The following is a 14,280-nucleotide window of genomic DNA, read 5'->3' on the forward strand; positions in this document are numbered from 1 at the left end:
AATATGACAGGCAGCCACATTTTCCACCATCAAATTCACAATTTGGGGCAGAAGGCTGCTCATGGTGTGAGTGTGGAGGGTGGGAAACACAAGAATCCTCTGCACCCAAAGTGCTGGTAGAAACAGAAATGCAAACAGGCTCGCCTGAAAGTCACGTGTGTGTGTGGTGTGTGTGCGTGTGTGTGTGTGTGTGTGTGAGTGATACCACTTCAGTCATGTCCGACTCTTTGCAACCCTATGGACTGTAGCCCACCAGCTTCCTCTGTCCATGGGCTTCTCCAGGCAAAGGCATAGACATTGTTTAAAATGCATATGCAGCTATTCCACTTCTAGAAAGTTCTTCTGAGGAAACCATCATGAACATGAGAGAAATTTTAACTATTAGGTTGTTCATCAAAATGATTATGGTAGATGAAAGCTGGAAACTACATATATGTCCATGAAAAGGGAACTGGTTGAATAAATTATGATATCAGCTTTATGGCATTCTAAGAAGTCATTAAAATGATAAGTGATAAGAACATTGAACGACACAGACAAAATGTCCCAGCTGTTTTATTCAATGAAGTTGTTTTATTTAATGTAATTTAAAATGACAAAATAGTACATACTGTACAATTCTACTTTCAAAAAATAAATATTTCTTTACACATACAAACAAAATATTTAAATGAGTTTATTCATATGAAGCACTTGGAATAATAACTGCTGTGTGGTAAGAAGTCAGAAAAGTCAATAAATGGTAGCCATTACTTTTTAATCCTCATATCCACCCTATAAGGGAGCTACTATTACTGCTCCCATTATACAGATGTAGATACAGACGCACAAGGGGATGAAGTAACTTGCTCGAGGTCTCACAGCTTGTACACGGTGGAGAGTTAGCATACGTGAAGCATAGAGAAAACCTGCTGGAACATATTCAGCACTTCATTACTTTATATTATTGGAATTCTGTAAAAAAAAAATACATATATAAAGATGTAATTGGGTATTACCTTTTTGTGGGAATTTATAAAAAAAATTATTTTAAATCATCCCTACACTTGACAACAGAGAAACCTACTAATACCTCCTTTGTTTATTCCTGAGCCTTGTGTCCTCTCTCTAAGCTCTCCCGAGAATCAAGGTGACATTTATTTTTCACAGGACAGAACCTTATAGTTTCATATTTGAGGGCCCGGAGCCAGGCACTGGCCTTTCCAGTGGCAGATCATCCTCTCCTCCTGTCCATGGAGCCAGGATTGCTTTCTACGGACAGTTGAGGACCCACCGGTGTTTCTTTTCACTCATTGCTGCCTTCTCTGATGCACTCAGTGGGAAAAGGATCTTAGAAGTTTCTCAGTCATCAAAAATCTCCTTCACATTTTAAAATCAAATATAGATTGTTTAGAGCTTCCCTGGTGGCTCAAACGATAATCTGCCTGCAATGCAGAAGACCTCCGTTCGATCCCTAGGTCAGGAAGATTCCCTGGAGAAGGGAATGGCTTCCCACTCCAGTGTTCTTGCCTGGAGAATTCCCTGGACAGAGAAGCCTGATGGGCTACAGTCCATGGGGTAGCAAAGAGTTGGACACTACTGAGCAACTAACACTTCCACTTCCACTTCCATGGATCATTTAAATAGAAAGGCAATTAGAAACACTCAAATGAAGTAAACCAAATTAGGATGTTTTAGAGAGAAGATTTGCTCAGCATTAACCAGTGAAACTGTCAGGATGGCTGAGTGGTCTAACGCACCAGACTCAAGCTCAAATACTAAACAGTGCTTAATTTTTATAGTGGAGGTCTTAAAAGATGGGGAGCAGGGAGACATTTGGAAACACTGGATTTCTCACACTGACACTGAGTTTCATCAGACAAGGCCTTAAAGAGTAAAAGCCTGAAACTTCCTAGTAGGATGTTCACAATGATATAGGGCAGGGCACACACAAGATACCTCACTGCCTTCTCGACCCCTGCAGCTAAAGCACAGGGTGTTGTGAGCACACTGTTGCCTAACACTTTCCCTGCACTCAGAAAGAAATTGCCTAGAATTACATATATCATAACTATATGTGGATTTACACAAATCAATGAAAAAAGTGTATAACTTGGTCCACATTTTTCAAGCCATTCCAGCTTGAGATCACAATTCTATAATGGAGATGAACCACCCTCCTAACCAGACAATCACTTACGCCTCCTTAGCTTCCTTTCTGGTTCAAGACAAGCCCACACAGTTCCCAGTGGTCACTTATTTCCCAGGGACCATCACTGCACCCAAGGCGGCATCACTTTTCTTCTTTGAGTTCCTTGGGATCAACCATACTGACTGAAGAAGATGTTCATGGCTTCCTTAGTGGCTCAGTGGTAAAGAATCTATCTGCAATTCAGGAGCTGTAGGAGACACAGGTTAGATCCCTGGGTCAGGAAGATCCCCAGGAGGAGGAAATGGCAACCCAGTCCAGTATTTTTGCCTGGAGAATCCCATGAACAGAGGAGCCTGGTGGGCTACAGTCCATGGGGTTGCAAAGAATCAGACACAACTGAAGCAACTCAGCAGCAGCAAGTATATAAGGGTCTGCACCCCAACCTAAGGTACCAAAATCCAGAGAAATACCCTCCTGTCCTCTGGGTCAGATTCTGGGTGACCATGGGCCCAAGCCTATGGCTCACGGGCTCTTCCTATTTCAGGACTTCAGTCCCAGGGGCCTAGTCCTTGGCTCTCACAGGAGACTAGTTCTGCGAGTCTTGAAAGGATACATTCCTTCAAATTCTCTGAGCAAATTCAGTTCACCTCCTTTTAAGGACCCTTCCTATTCAACACATCTTACACAATGCCTCTGGGCATTGGGCTAGAAATTTGTTTCCAAAACCTCCTAGGCAAGCTTACTCTCCCATTTAGCTGAGCCCAAGCACCAATCCTTCTTGAGACTTCCAGATTAAGTTGATTTATTTACCTTTTTCACCTTTAGGAATTCACTCTCTATCCATACTGCTTGTTTCTTTTCTTTTTTTCCAGTATTGCCATTCCCAGGGACATGGCAAACTTTCTTGTTACTAGTCTCTGATTTGGGGTGATGCTGGTTTCACTGCAGCAATGCTTAAGCTGTCAGAAAAGGATTAGGATTCCTGCAGTTAAAGGATGCTGATGAAAGGAACATTCCTCCTCCTCTTTACTCAAGATACACAGCTCTCTGACTCTAGGATCTGGTTTTGACTCAGTGTAATCTGTTTGCATTTCTGCTCTCTGCTCCCTGTGGGAAGCAGGGTCAGGGCGCACAGCTGCCTCCTAAGAGCACACTGGGGCAGCTCCCGCCTTCTCCCATCCCTAATGTCCCTGTTCCCGTCCCACCCTCACCGAGCATCCCCACCACCACTCAGCACCCTCCACTTGGCAGTTCTCTCTTCCTCTCATCTCTCTGTACATCTAGTAACTGATTGTTTGCTTACTGAGCTGAAATGAACTTCAAATGCTTGTTTAAAATGTCAATAAAACATGTAGCTTGAAGTGCTTCTCAGACTCTAAAAATTCAGGCACAGGCATCATCAGCCTGTTGATTCATTTTTTGGTCTCTTAACAACCGCTCAAATCTGTGGCAGCAGTTTAAACGTAAGAAGACTCCAGTTACCAAGCATCAAGGCTTCCTCTGGATCTGACTCCAGGCTGAGCTCTCTTGGAGTCACACAGATCTGCACCCTTTTCTCTGAGGCAGAAACCCTAACGGAGTTATCAGGGACCCATCTGAGCTCCTTTGGAACAAGCCAACCTAAGGGCAGCACTATCAATATTTCACACGTGACGGGCACCCCTGGCAGGGGTTTCAGCTTCAGGGCAGACCAATTTCGTATCTGTTGGCCTTCACATCCTAGAATCCCTACAGGCCCTAGAGAGATGGTGAAGGTTTAGGCTGGAGCATGAACCAGTTCGTACCCCATCCCACCTATTCTTCTTATAATGTAATGTAATATAAAGTGTTGTGGCCACTCCTTCATCAAGAAGTAGAATCTTTATTCCCTCCCCTTGGACGTGGGCAGAATTTTGTACTCCTGAAGCAATAGAATAGGGGCATGTGATGTTGCATAACTTTTGAGGCTGGGTCATAAAAGTCAATGTGATTTCCTTCTAGCTGTCTTTCTCCAGATCTGCACCTGAGGAGTCCTAAGCCAACATGTAAGAAGTCCAGATACCCTGAAGCTGTCATTAAAAGACCACATAGACAGACTATATAGAAAGAGAAATTATAGAACCCTCGGATCTTCCAATCTATTTGGCATCAACAACCAGACCTGTGAATGACTGATGTTTCAAATGATTCTAGTCCCAGGCTTCAAGCTGCCCCACCGAGGTAAGGCTTTCCCACTGTGCTCTATCTGAACACCTGACTCACAGCACTTGGGAGCATAATCAATGATTGTTTTACATCACTAGGTTTCAGAGTAATCTGTTAAGTAGCCAAAGTAATTGGAACAGGAAAGGAGGATATTATTTGCATTACAAACTATGAGATAGAACCCAGAGTTACAAGGGCAACTTTGCAAATATCTGACTGACTCATTACATGTTGATTTTATTAGTCCTTCTCTCTGAATTATGAGATGCACAGAAGATGCTAGGTTCATAATCAAAGTTTTGGTTACCAGCCTGGTTGGGAAGTCAGTTCCTGGGCTGCATGCTTTTCAGATGAAAGGGACCTTGGGCCTCCTGGTTACTGTTACCTGTCAACGAGTCTTTAAGTAATATACAGAAAGCTACCCTGCCAGAAACACTGGAAGAGGCAACACTTTTTTACAAGGGAGCTTCTTTATAAGTCTCTTTGCTAGATAATAATTGGATGTGTGCATTTTAAATTATTCCTTTAGTTAATCAACAAGGAATCTATTACATGTCCAGTATTGGATGTTGTGGAGGATATATCTTTCCAGACCTCTGTATGAGTTTTAATGTTTTCAGTTTTAATGCTTAATGTAAGAAACAGAAACTCAAACTTGAAATGACTTTCAACAATAGAGATATTTAGGCACATAACTAGGAATCCAGAGGAGGGAAGCTCCAGAGTTGGTTCATCCAGTGGCTCAACAATGTCATCAGGGATCTGACTTGCTTCCCTCTTTCTGCTCACCATCCTCGGTGCATCCTGGCCAGACCAACTCTCCTCATGATCCCAATATAGCTGCCACAGTTCCAGGCATCAACATGCAGGCATCAACAGGCACACAAGACAATGGCCCAGAAGGAGAAGAGGAACTACCTTTTCTGCATCTATTTCTTGACTTAGACCATTCATGATTTACCCTGTGGAGCTGGACGTGGGGCCTCTCAGAGAACACGGAAGGTGAGCCAGCAGGAAGTATGGCCAGGACATGGGCAGCATCCAAGAGTATCTGCTCCAAACTCTAAATTCGTGAGGGAAGTAGGGTTAACTAAATGAGACAACAGCTCTTCAGTCACTCCCTCGTAGAGTATTTAAGTGTCTCCCTTGCTGCTTCCTCCTTCCTCATTCTGAGGATGCCGTAAGGAAAGGTGTTTGTCCACAGTCATGCTACAGAGCCCTCAGCAACTTGGAGAATATCTGTGACTCAAAGAGCTAAAAACCTAAGGTTTTTCTTTACCTTTTGTTCCGGATGAAGTGCAGCAGTAACTGAAGTAGCATTCCCATCCGATTGACACTCCTTGTCCTGAGAGCTGGCTGCTGATCATTATCAATGGAGAGATAGGAAGGCCTAGGGATGGGAGGGGTGGGGAGGGATTTGCCATCCATCAAGCTGTGAAGAGCGGCTGCCACTCATCTCTTGGAGCAGGGGGCTGGCAGGCCAAATCCATTCCACCACTTTTTGTATCTAGTGCATGAGCTAAGAATGATTTTCACATTTTTAAATGGCTGGAAAAAAGAATCAAACAAGAAAATTGTATGAAATTCACATTTCAGTTCTGTAGATGAAGTTTCTTTGGAACACAGCTGTGCTCATTCGTTTACACATTGTCTGTGGCTGCTTTTCCACTTCGGCAGCAGAGTTAAAGTAGCTCTGACACACAGAAGATGGTCCATGAGACCTAACATATTTACTACCTGGCCCTTCGAAGTTTAAGTGTATCGACTCTTGCAGTAAAAGTCCTGCTGGGGCCTTCAGGTGTGGGGCAGGGCCTGGAGCTTCAGGAGGAGCCAGCGCTCAGCCCCTTCCAGACAAGGCTCTTCTCCCATCTGAGCAAGAAAGGAATATTCTGTCCAATCCATTTACAACAGGATTCTCAGGCTGGCTGCACATTAGAATCACCTGAGGAGCTTTTTTAAAATACCAGTCTTGGGCCCCACCCAGACCAATTAAAGGAAAATCTCCAGGGATGGGCCCAGGCATCTGTGTCTTTCAAAAGCTCCCAGGTGATTGCCCAGTACAGTCAAGTTTGAGAACCCCTGCTAGAGGCTTGTTTGCCAAAGTCAGGCCGGTTTCTGGAGCTTTCTCTAAGCAAACACCATCACCCACCCTCAGGCAGGTGTTTTGGGTACAGGGCATGAGCACCATGCTGGGGTGGAGCAGGGCAAGAAGAGGTGGAAAGCCAGCTGTGGTTAACCCCTACCATTCATTTTCACAGGTGTACAGTCAAATGACCTCACCTGTGTACAGGTGAGTGCCTGAGGTTTCCCAGGCTGAGTTCCTCATCACCAGAGCTCTCCCATATCTCCTGCCAACTGTTGACAGAGAAAACACAGTGTCTCACCCTAACTGCCTTGCACTGGCTTGCTTTCCTTTACCTGAGACGTTGCAAACAACAGTCCGGTGTCTGCCTCACTCAGGGTTGGTGTAGACACCATCATCCTCCCCAGCACCAGAGACATCCCTTCTTGGCATGTAGTTGAGAAAGGCAAAGCACAAGCTTTCTTTCCTTCAATCACTCACTCAGAATATACTTACTAAGCACCAACACTACCACGCACTACAGATTTTAAGCATGCAATGATAAGGGGGGGATAAATTAGGAGTTTGGGAGTAACATAACACTTTGGTGATGGTGCTGGGTTAGTCACTAAGCCGTCTCTGACTCTTGAGACTCCACGGACTGTAGCCTACCAGGCTCCTCTAGGATTTTCCAAGCAAGAATACTGGAGTAGGTTGCCATGTCCTTCTCCATAACATAACATATTCAGTTCAGTTCAGTTCAGTTGCTCAGTCGTGTCTGACTCTTTGCCACCCCATGAATCGCAGCACGCCAGGCCTCCCTGTCCATCACCAACTCCCAGAGTTCACTCAGACTCACGTCCATCGAGTCAGTGATGCCATCCAGCCATCTCATCCTCGATCATCCCCTTTTCCTCCTTCCCCCAATCCCTCCCAGCATCAGAGTCTTTTCCAATGAGTCAACTCTTTGCATGAGGTGGCCAAAGTACTGGAGTTTCAGCTTTAGCATCAGTCCCTCCAAAGAACACCCAGGGCTGATCTCCTTCACAATGGACTGGTTGGATCTCCTTGCAGTCCAAGGGACTCTCAAGAGTCTTCTCCAACACCACAGTTCAAAAGCATCAATTCTTCGGTGCTCAGCCTTCTTCACAGTCCAACTCTCACATCCATACATGACCACAGGAAAAACCATAGCCTTGACTAGACGGACCTTTGTTGGCAAAGTAATGTCTCTGCTTTTGAACATGCTATCTAGGTTGGTCATAACTTTCCTTCCAAGGAGTAAGCATCTTTTAATTTCATGGCTGCAATCACCATCTGAAGTGATTTTGGAGCCCCAAAAAATAAAGTCTGACACTGTTTCTACTGTTTCCCCATCTATTTCCCATGAAGGGATGGACCAGATGCCATGATCTTCGTTTTCTGAATGTTGAGCTTTAAGCCAACTTTTTCACTCTCCACTTTCACTTTCATCAAGAGGCTTTTGAGTTCCTCTTCACTTTCTACCATAAGGGTGGTGTCATTTGCATATCTGAGGTTATTGATATTTCTCCCGGCAATCTTGATTCCAACTTGTGTTTCTTCCAGTCCAGCGTTTCTCATGATGTATTCTGCATATAAGTTAAATAAGCAGGGTGACAATATACAGCCTTGATGTACTCCTTTTCCTATTTGGAACCAGTCTGTTGTTCCATGTCCAGTTCTAACTGTTGCTTCCTGACCTGCATACAGATTTCTCAAGAGGCAGGTCAGGTGGTCTGGTATTCCCATCTCTTGAAGAATTTTCCACAGTTTGTTGTGATCCACACAGTCAAAGGCTTTGGCATAGTCAATAAAGCAGAAATAGATGTTTTTCTGGAACTCTCTTGCTTTTTCCATGATCCAGTGGATGCTGGCAATTTGATCTCTGGTTCCTCTGCCTTTTCTAAAACCAACTTGAACATCAGGAAGTTCACGGTTCACGTATTGCTGAAGCCTGGTTTGAAGAATTTTGAGCATTACTTTACTAGCATGTGAGATGAGTGCAATTGTGTGGTAGTTTGAGCATTCTTTGGCATTGCCTTTCTTTGGGATTGGAATGAAAACTGACTTTTTCCAGTCCTGTGGCCACTGCTGAGTTTTCCAAATGTGCTGGCATATTGAGTGCAGCACTTTCACAGCATCATCTTTCAGGATTTGAAATAGCTCAATTGGAATTCCATCACCTCCACTAGCTTTGTTCGTAGTGATGCTTTCTAAGGCCCACTTGACTTCACATTCCAGGATGTCTGGTTCTAGGCAAGTGATCACACCATCGTGATTATCTTGGTCGTGAAGATCTTTTTTGTACAGTTCTTCTGTGTATTCTTGCCACCTCTTCTTAATATCTTCTGCTTCTGTTAGGTTCATATCATTTCTGTCCTTTATAGAGCCCATCTTTGCATGAAATGTTCCCTTGGTATCTCTAATTTTCTTGAAGAGATCTCTAGTCTTTCCCATTCTGTTGTTTTCCTCTATTTCTTTGCATTGATTGCTGAGGAAGGCTTTCTTATCTTTTCTTGCTATTCTTTGGAACTCTGCATTCAGATGCTTATATCTTTCCTTTTCTCCTTTGCTTTTTGCTTCTCTTCTTCTCACAGCTATTTGTAAGGCCTCCCCAGACAGCCATTTTGCTTTTTTGCATTTCTTTTCCATGGGGATGGTCTTGATCCCTGTCTCCTGTACAATGTCACAAACCTCATTCCATAGTTCATCAGGCACTCTATCTATCAGATCTAGGCCCTTAAATCTATTTCTCACTTCCACTGTATAATCATAAGGGATTTGATTTAGGTCATACCTGAATGGTCTAGTGGTTTTCCCTACTTTTTCCAATTTAAGTCTGAATTTGGTAATAAGGAGTTCATGATCTGAGCCACAGTCAGCTCCCGGTCTTGTTTTTGTGGACTGTATAGAGCTTCTCCATCTTTGGCTGCAAAGAATATAATCAATCTGATTTCAGTGTTGACCATCTGATGATGTCCATGTGTAGAGTCTTCTCTTGTGTTGTTGGAAGAGGGTGTTTGCTATGACCAGTGCATTTTCTTGGCAAAACTCTGTTAGTCTTTGCCCTGCTTCATTCCATATTCCAAGGCTAAATTTGCATAACATATTACTATATATAAAATAGATAATCAACAAGGACCTACTGTATAGCACAGGGAACTCTACTTACTACTCTATAATAACCTATATGGGAAAAGAATCTGAAAAAGAAAGGATGTGTGCATATATAACTGAATCACTTGGCTGTACACCTTAAACTAACACAACATTGTAAATCAACTACACTCCAATGTAAAATAAAAATTTTAGAAAAAATAATACAATAAAGAATTAGCACCCCAAAGGAACCCATAAACTGGGGAAAGTGAAAGTCGCTCAGTCATGTCCGACTCTTTGTGACCCCATGGACTATAAAGTCCAGGGAATTCTCCAGGCCAGAATACTGGAGTGGGTAGCCTTTCCCTTCTCCAGGGATCTTCTGAATCTAGGGATTGAACCCAAGTCTCCCACACTGCAGGCAGATTATTTACCAACTGAGCCACAAGGGAAGCCCATAGACTTCCCTTGTGGGGAAGAGGCAGCCAAATTAAGCCAGGGCCCTACAACACTCATGGAGAAGGCAATGGCAACCCACTCCAGTACTCTTGCCTGGAAAATCCCATGGGTGGAGGAGCCTGGTAGGCTGCAGCCCATGGGGTCGCTAAGAGTTGGACACGACTGAGCGACTTCATCTTCATTTTTCACTTTCATGCATTGGAAAAGGAAATGGCAACCCACTCCAGTGTTCTTGCCTGGAGAATCCAAGGGACCGGGGAGCCTGGTGGGCTGCCGTCTATGGGGTCACACAGAGTTGGACACGACTGAAGCGACTTAGCAGCAGCAGCAGCAGCAACACTCAAGGGCTGCTCTGCGAGAGGTCTCCAGGACTCTGAGTGCTAATCTTAGAGAATTCCTTCTCAGCTGATAGAAGGCATTTTGTGCAGAGGATGGAGCATTTATAAAGGTACAGTGACTGAAAAGAGAATAAGATGGATGTGATGAATCCGGAAGAGGGATGCCCAGGGCAGGCAGGAGTGGAGGCTTAAGAAGGGAACTGGAGCCTGTTGGGAATGGTGGGTCACCAGGACCATAGGAAACCATCAGGGCTTTTCAGGCACACTTCAGAAGAAAGCCCTGGCTGGGTGTGATGCTGAATTCTAGAAGGAGGCAGGAACAAGGAGCACTGTTCAGAATGAGATGTGATATATGGGTTGTTATATATATGGGTTCTTCACAGAGGAGAAGCTAGATTTGAGAAAAACTTTAGAAATGCAGGCTATAGAATTTAGAGAGCAATGTCGTGGGTGGGGCCAGATAATCCCTGCCGCAACCACCCATATCCCTCAACAACTCCCCAAGGCTTCCATCTCTCCTGCCCTCCTCTGCCACTCTGCTCCCATCCCCAGCCAGGCCAGCCAGAGAGAACACCAGAAAGGGAAATAAAAATTGCTGTTGGGGATGGGGAGTTGTTTTTGTTTATCTGTGTTCTTTTTAATACCTGTTATTGTGGGCTTCCCTGGTGCTTCAGACAGTAAAGAATCTGCCTGCAGTGCAGGAGACCTGGTTTGATTGCTGGGTTGTTAAGATCCCCTGGAGAAGGGAATGACTACCCACTCCAGTATTCTTGCCTGGGAAATCCCATGGACAGAGGAGCCTGGCAGTCTGTGGTCCATGGGGTCTCAAAGAGTTGGACACGATTGAACTAATATTTTCATTTCCACATTTTCACTGCTGTTGAGTTCCCCCAAAAGTTCCTCTGGCTACCCCTCAAAGAGGATTTTCTGAAACTGGTCCCATGTGTGTCCCCTACCAGCCATGATTAGAGTATGAATCTCAGGGGTGCTGCTGAATGGCAGTGTTTGTGAGCCCGGGAGGGGACCTGCCACTAAACAGCTGCAAAGCCTGGTCAAGTCATGTAACTTCTTGAAGTCAGTCTCCTCATCTGTTAAATGCATATGATAGCAGTTCCCACCTCATAGGGTTGTAGTGAGGATTTAATGCAAAAGAAAGAATGCACAGAGCCTGGCACATAAAAGAGATTGATAGACTTGAATTGATATCATTATGATCTTTATTTGAGACCCCAACGCACATTCACATATTCACTCATTCAAATGAATTTTAATGAATATTTATTGAGAGTCTCCCATGTTCCAGTCATAATCCTGGATGTTGGGGAAAAACAGAAGTGAGCAGAAACTAAAGATCCTTGCCCACTTGGAGCATCTATATTCAGAGAAGAGAAATAAACCCAAAACAAGTAAACCAAGCAATAAATACAATAAGTGCAGATTGAGAAAGGTGAAAACAGGAAGACATCAGCAATGCGCTAAGACCCTGACATGATAACAATGGAATGTTCAAGAAGCTAAGACAAGGGAATTGCCTGGTGGTCCAGTGGTTAAGAAGAGAATTCCCTGTCAGTCCAGTGGTTAAGACTCTGTGTTTTCACTGCAGGGAGCACGTTCGATCTCTGGTAGGAGAACTAAGATTCCACTTGTGGCAAAAAAATTTTTTTTAATTGAACAAAAGTTTTAAAAAAAGTAAATTAAGGGACTTCCCTGGTAGTACAGTGGATAAGAGTCTGCCTTGCAATGCAAGGGACACTGGTTCAATCCCTGGTCTGGGAGGATTCCTCATGCCACTGGCAACGAAGCTGGTGAGCCCCAACTACTGGAGCCTGCGTGCTCTAGGACCTACGAGCTGTGACTACTGAACCGCCGTGCCTCAACTGCTGAAGCCCGTGTGCCTAGAGCCTGTGCTCTGCAACCAGAGAAGCCACCACAATGAGAGGCCCGTGTGCCACAACTATAGAATAGCCCCCGCTCAGTCCAACTGAGAAAGCCCGTACACAGGCGATGAAGACTCAGCACAACCAAAAATAAATTAGTCAATTTTTTAAAAAAATGAACGAAGAGAAGAAAAGATGGATGTAGCAGCAGCATGGTGGTGGGGGTGGGGACATTGGTACAGGATACGGAATAGGAGAGGCTTGGCAGGCAGAGGTCAGTTGGTATCAGGTCTTACAGCCCCTACTGGGCTTTGGATTTTATTCTAAGTCAATGGGAAAGTATTAAGAGATTTCAGGAAGTGGAATGACATGATGATTTACATTTAAAAAAGTACTCTGACAGTTGTAAAAAGATTGAAGGAAAATAAGAGTGAAATTAGAAAATGCTGGTAGAAATCCACAGCAGACGTCCATGTGAGGGATGATGGCTAGACAAAGATGATGCAGGAGAGGCAGAGCTCAGGGCCGTACCTGAAACTGTGCCATGGATTTACTGACAGTTTATAGATAGAGGGATGCGGGGAAGGGAGGAATCCAGAATGATGCCTCAATTTTCAGCTTGAGCTGAAAGGAGGAAAAGTAGGAAACACTGGAGAAGACTCAGCTTGGGGAGGAGTCCTTCGTTCTGTTTGGGAAAGTCAACATTCGCTATGATTTATAGATATCTTGGTGAGGACATTTTTTTATGTGTTTGTATATTTGAATCTAGAGTTCTGTGATGAGGTCAAAGCTGAAGACATAAATTAGGGAGCCAAGAGCCTATTGGTGACAGTGGGTAATATGCGGATGAGACCAACGGGGCTGGGAAGGAATTGCCTGCAGGTTTGAAAGCACACCAATAGACAGCAGATCTTGGAAAGCTAAAAGGGGCGACTGTTTCTAGCAGGAGGAGGGAGAATAAACTTGTTGGATGCTGATGAGCCATCCAGTTAGAGAAGGACAGGGAAGTGGCCACGGCATTGGTAGCATAACCAACCACCCAAAACTTAGTGTTTTAAAACATTTTTTAAAGAGATAAGAGGATTCTCTGGCAGTCCAATGGTTAGGACTTCATGATTTCACTGCCATGGACTAGGTCGGGAAACTAAGATGCTGCAAGCCATGTGGAGCAGACAAAAATAAAAAAAGAAAATAGGTTAACAGGGTCTTACTGTTTAGCATGGGAACCTATATTCAATATTCAGTAATAAACTATAATAAAAAAGAATAGATACATGTATATGCATAATTAAATCTTTGCTGTATACCTGAAACTAATACAACATTGTTAATCAACTATGTCTATGTGTGTGTGTGAAGTTACTTCAATTGTGTCTGACTCCACAATCCTGTGAACTGGAGCCCGCCAGGCTCCATTGTCCATTGGATTCTCCAGGCAAGGATACTGGAGTGGGTTGCCATGCCGTCCTCCGGAGACCATCTTGACCCGGAGATCAAACCCGAACATCATCTCTTATGTCTTCTGAACTGGCAGGTGGGTTCTTTACCACTAGCGCCACCTGGGAAGCCCTAAAAAACTATACCCCAATATAAAAAGTTAAAAAAAAAAACATATATATGTGTGTGTATAACTGAATCACTTGGCTGCCCACCAGAAGCTAACACTACACTAGAAATCAACTATACTTCAAATAAAATTTTTTTAATTTTTTTTCATAAAATATACATATATTTTATTTATTTTGCTCACAAGTCTGCAACATGGGCAGAGTTCAGCAAAGAGCATTCTCTGCTCTACTCAGTGTCAACTGCGATGGTTCAAAGCCTGGAGGCTGGGATAATCTGGAGGCGTGGCCACGCGCATGTCTGGCACTTGCTGCCAGCTGGGTCTTCTGCTGTGGCTGTGACCAGAGCACCTTGTGACCACGGCTTCTTCTGTGGCAGTTTGGCTTCCTCACAACTTGGTGGCTGGGTTCCCAGCAAGAGTATCCCGAGAAAGGCAGGAAAATCTTTATCAATATTACGACTGACTTAGCCTTGGTAATCATATAGTCTCACTAGGTGGCTCCGTGGTAAAGAATCTGCCTGCAATGCAGGAGACGCAGGTTT

General features: G+C 44.1%; 1 long non-coding RNA gene across 3 annotated transcripts; it reads right to left on the bottom strand.

Moving 5' to 3' along the window:
* Positions 1–553: 553 nt before the first annotated feature.
* On the bottom strand, positions 554–6,219 carry LOC129622363 (uncharacterized). 3 transcript variants are annotated; one of them, XR_008699930.1, is made up of 6 exons: positions 6,053–6,219; positions 5,595–5,863; positions 5,277–5,378; positions 2,942–3,090; positions 2,180–2,378; positions 554–954 (listed from the first exon to the last, which is right to left on the bottom strand). It is a non-coding gene; the product is annotated as an uncharacterized LOC129622363 (long non-coding RNA). The 3 variants fall into 3 exon arrangements; XR_008699928.1 differs by lacking the exon at positions 5,277–5,378 and having other exon boundaries at positions 6,053–6,216; XR_008699929.1 differs by lacking the exons at positions 2,942–3,090; positions 5,277–5,378 and having other exon boundaries at positions 6,053–6,216.
* Positions 6,220–14,280: the final 8,061 nt, after the last annotated feature.

The sequence above is a fragment of the Bubalus kerabau genome, chromosome 11 (assembly GCF_029407905.1).
Source record: "Bubalus kerabau isolate K-KA32 ecotype Philippines breed swamp buffalo chromosome 11, PCC_UOA_SB_1v2, whole genome shotgun sequence".
NCBI classification, from domain to species: domain Eukaryota; kingdom Metazoa; phylum Chordata; class Mammalia; order Artiodactyla; family Bovidae; genus Bubalus; species Bubalus kerabau.